Here is a 5,078-nt window from a genome sequence, read left to right on the forward strand (position 1 = left end):
TTAATTGAGTTAAACAATTCATGTACTCTCCTATCATTGATCATTGAAGGACAGTAAAATGCCTACTGAGAATTGTCACAGGTTTTATTTTGTTTTACTTTTCGATGATATCTTTACTTTCTTTTTATTTTTATTTATTATTTTGAGTTTTAGATCATTGTATTTACTGTTCCTTTCATTTCAATTATTGACTGATTTTTAACTTAACCAAGCTGAATATAGACGACTTCCTATAATTTTTTCATATAAGATTGTTACTTTGTTATAATTCATCTATATATGAGCATCGAATGTATTATTGAATTGTGAATTGCACACGCTATATATTATTCTCATTGGAATTTATATGTATGTGTGTTGTTTGGTGATGACACGCTATGTCCTACCATTACTATAATCCTACCATTACTATAATGCATATATGATGATATATACAATTGCAATAGGAACGAGTTGTCAGTGTATTCCAAACTACAAATTTGAGCATAATTCCTATATACCAAGTAAGCTTAGTAGCACATGATATTGATTTACTATAACTATCATTACTTATTAATACCTTTAATTGTTAGTGTATTTCATAATTCTGATTAAATTATCTATTATCACCCTTAACTACGGTCTTTGGTCTCATACAATAAATTGTCTATTATCAATACGTCATAAATACCGGAGTTTAATATATATTAACTAGGGTATGTCAGTGTCCTTTTTGCATGTTAATAAATATTATTATCTATGTATTAATTATTATCACTTTATTTTGATTCGAATGCAATTAGAAAAGATGCCAGGATAGGTCGTTTCACGAAGAAAACCCGTGTGGACACAGCATGTCAGCAGCCTCAAGTAGAATTTGATGCGGCTTCAACTTCGCATCAAGCGGACTGCGTATTTTCGCCGCCTAGTGGCAATGGTGCCCCGGCATCCTCGTCTGCACGCCCCTTTCGTCCGCCCCGTAGCGAACCACCACCTGCTCCACAGGTTTGTACAAATGATGTTCAAAACTCGGAGCCGTCTGCCGAAGAGTATGACCCAGAGGCAGTGAGGTAGATTCTTTTGAGCAACATGTTGAGAACCTGTTTGCTGCATCAGATGCTCAAAAGCGCAAGGAACACAAGACCACTTAATTTTGGGATGTTAAAACAATTGGTATAAAAGAATTTATTTAATTTTATTTTTCATTCAGCTATTTTCCTATGATGTCATCGTAGCTTGGCTCCAATGGTAACTCGCACAGAATAACTATGTTTTACAGAATCCAATGGCACAATCAAACAGGTAAAACTGAGTGTGAAGGAAGCTATGAATCCACCTAACAAAAGAAAGATCGTACTCAAGTTTAATAGTGCACTGCAACTAGTTGGGAATGAAGCAGGTCTACTGAGCGGCGTTATGGGACTACTAGGATCTAACTACACCAAATTCCCAATCTACGAGAAGGACTGGAGAAAGGTTCGCACCAGGGACAAGGTCTATAATGAATGCGTAAAGGTAAAATGTTATTTTTTCGTACCATTCCGGACTCATAATTTGAACCCTACTGACAATTTAATTTTACTTTTGCAGGAAATGTTCTATTTTGAAGAAGATAGTAGAGGAATGATCAAGCGTATAATATTCAAAATGCTAGGAAGGGCTTGGAAGGAAACAAGGAATAGATTATACCATCACTGCTATGACTCAGGACTTTCTCTTGAAGAAAATATTAAAAACCGCCCATCGGGAATTACTGCGGACCATTGGAGATGGTTTCTCGATTATCGCAATAGTGAAGAGACATAGGTAATATAGTTTTATTTCATAACAGAAAAAGTCTATTTATGTTACATTGAGTTAGTCAGAACTAGTGTCTAGTAACTCTTAATTTGATGGCATGACAGGAGAAGTATAAGAAAAATGCTGAGAATCGATCAAAGTAGCTTTACACCCACACTGGTGAATCGAAAAGCTTGGCAAGGCTCGGAGAAGAAGAGGTAATCTATTTTTAAGAATGTTTTTGAACTATCTTTTCATCTACTTATTCACTTTGTCATCATTATTGGTACAGTCGGAACGACAAGGGAGGAGAGTTAGTAAAGGAGAGTTGTATCTCTTAACGCACAAAAGAGATAATGGTTCCTATGTCTATGATGCAGCTCGAGCTAGTGGAGTAAGTAATGTGTTGAGAATCGGGAAGTAGTTTCTCATATATTTTAGTTTTTAAAATTTTATTGGAAGTTTGTGCGGTTAGCGACTATCTAAGAAATGCTTATAATTGCTTATGTATGTGTATAGGAAAGAATTGAGGCTATTGAGCAACGTGATGAATCCTCTAGACTGTTGTCTCAGAATGATTCGCTTGCTTAAGTTCTCGGAAAGGAGCACTCGGGTAGGGTGCATGGCATGGGTTTGGGGCCGACTTTTAGTCAAGTATTCGGTATAAATTCCCATCAGCCGAGCAATGGTTTTAAAAGGAAGAAAACCTAAAGGGTGCTGCTTGAATTACAAGCAAAGTTGGCAACCGAGAAATTAAAAAGGAAGGTAGTGGAGAATGAAGTAGCAGCTGAGAAGACAAAAAGACAGGCAGTAGAGGATGAAGTAGTAGCCAAAAAGACAAAAAGACAGGTAGTGGAGGATGAAGTAGCAGCTGGGAAGGTATGGATGCAGGCAATGGAGAGTGCTTTAATATGTCTACTTCAAGGACAAGGTGGGAAGCTGCAATCAGACGTCGCCACATGGATGAGTGCGTTGGAGGGACAGATTAGAAAGTAGATCTTAGGATTGTGGAACCTTTTTTTCTTTTAGATATACACTCTCTTTTGGTGTTGATTATGAAACTCTTAGTAAGGAGTACACTTTATTGATATTTGGATAATTATATCAATTAATTAATGGTTTTGCTATTGTCGTTTACCTTGCAATTTATTTTTCGAGATATAAAATAATTTAACTTACTAATAATAAGAAGGATTCAGAAAAAAAAGTTGTACATTAAAATAAAAAGAGCATTGATTGCCAGTGTACACAATATAGTATTTTTGCGGCTATTTAGCCGGAAAATAGAGGCTGTTGCGAAATAGCTGTAAGAAATTTGAAAAAACAGGCGTGGTTTTAAACCACTGCCAATTACATTTGAAAAAACAGTGGCCGTTAAACAGCTGCGGTTTCAAACCGCCAGTCATTACATTTGAAAAAACCGTGGCCGTTAAACAGCAGCGGTTTCAAAACCACCGGTCAATTCGTGTGGATCACTGCTGGGTAGATCGCGGCGGTTTTAAACTGACTCTAATAATTGCGACCTATTTTTGGGTTTTGCGGCAGTTGTGCCGGTGGTTCCTGAGAACCGCTGCAAAATCATATAACCACCCCCTAATAGGTGACGCTTAACGAACCGCTGAAATCCTATTTCGCGGCGACTAAAAACCGCCGTAAATCACTCCAAGAACCACCGCAATTTCCCGTTTCCTTAGTAGTGACAATAGTAAAAACGACGATGAAGATGAAACACATAAAGAAAAAGGAGGAGGAATGTAAAGATGAGGAGGAGGAGGAACGCGAAGCACGCTTTGGAAACCATTGAGTAGCGCGTGTGTAGATACGTTCGTATGAGTGAGCGTTCTTTTTATTGGGTTTGGCCCAACTTGTATGACCTGTAAATCAAAATAACTTGTATGAGTAGCATTTCTCTTAAATTGACCATATAAAATTCACATCACTTTTTAATTACTAAAACTTTTAAATTTCAAACATGTTAAATGTTTAATTATTATAAAAAAATATAAGAATCCTATTTAATTTACACTCAATTTATCAAAACTTGATTTAGTTATTTTTAATAAAATAATTTTTAAAATAAAAACTTAAACAAATACAATAAATCAAAATTAGTTCATACTAAAATTTTCAAAAGTTCGAAATCTTACATTTACTTTCAGTAGGAGCTGCTTAACGCACTTCGCCTGCTTAGTTGTATAACACATTCTTGAAGTTTGCTTACTTCCAAACCAGCGAGGTAATTCGTTCATCTCACCAACATTCTTGAAGAAGACAACAACAACTAGCTGATGAGACATAGTCAAATCAATTTATACTAAATTATTTTCAATTATCAATATGTTGCAACGTATACATGCAAATAGGTGGCTAAATGAGAATTAAATTTTGAAACCAATGGCTTAATGGGTGGGACTTAGTTTGATAAATCATGCTCATGATCAGGGTACTTACTTTAAGCAAAAAAGATAGCAGTGCGGCTTATAGAATTGGTTCAACTAACTCTCTATTTATGTCTCAATTTAAGAAGACATTGTTAAAGTCAAACAACCAAAATTTTCATTCTTTAGGTAGAGTAGTGGACAACATCACCCTTACTAGTTACTATGGATGACTTTACTACTGCCCTCAACAATGGTCACCGTCTATCTTAGGATTTTAGGGAAACACTCTTTTGGCACCAATCTGGCTTTGTGATTTTCAATTGATCCTTTTGGGCTCCTTTTGATTCGATACACTCATTTGGAACCTATTGGAGAAGTAGATTTAGGTGTATCAAATAATTTCTAGGTTTTTTCTTTGTGAGAGCTAATATTCTTCCACCATTGTAACTTTCCACTAAGGATTGGACATGACTTGAGACACTGTTTCTGGCTCACATTGGGAGAGGTCAATGACCACAGTTTCATACATCATTGGCTTGAAGATGCCATACTTTGCTCTACTATGCAGTAGGTGACAATTCTGCAAAGGTTCTGGTTGAACCGTTGGTACTTAAATAAAAGCAATTTGAGTTTCATGTACTATAAACTCTTGAATTTCATTAAGTGCTAAGGTACTTATTGCACTATCGTTACTTGATAGAGAATGTAAGTGTGACTCCTCACCATAATTATAATCATTAGCAAAAATATTGGCAGAATATGACATACTGTTGGCAACAAACTCCGATTTACACATATTTTGATTTACTGCATGCACATATGGTTGTGTGTTAGTTGAGGGTGCTATGTTATTAGCAAAAGTAACTTTTGTATTGTTATTGGTACAATATTCTTTACAAACAGTTCGGCATAAGAGAATCCAAACTCTTCAAACTTCAC

The 5,078-nt window shown here is 35.8% G+C and overlaps 1 long non-coding RNA gene across 2 annotated transcripts; it reads left to right on the forward strand.

Annotated features, from left to right (window-relative positions):
• The first annotated feature begins 961 nt into the window (after nt 1-961).
• LOC127748584 (uncharacterized) lies at nt 962-2,818 on the forward strand. Of its 2 annotated transcripts, XR_008010758.1 has the most exons (6): nt 962-1,152; nt 1,259-1,494; nt 1,570-1,785; nt 1,884-1,976; nt 2,051-2,152; nt 2,278-2,818. It is a non-coding gene; the product is annotated as an uncharacterized LOC127748584 (long non-coding RNA). The 2 variants fall into 2 exon arrangements; XR_008010759.1 differs by lacking the exon at nt 2,051-2,152.
• Nucleotides 2,819-5,078: the final 2,260 nt, after the last annotated feature.

The sequence above is a fragment of the Arachis duranensis genome, chromosome 6 (assembly GCF_000817695.3).
Source record: "Arachis duranensis cultivar V14167 chromosome 6, aradu.V14167.gnm2.J7QH, whole genome shotgun sequence".
Lineage (NCBI taxonomy): Eukaryota > Viridiplantae > Streptophyta > Magnoliopsida > Fabales > Fabaceae > Arachis > Arachis duranensis.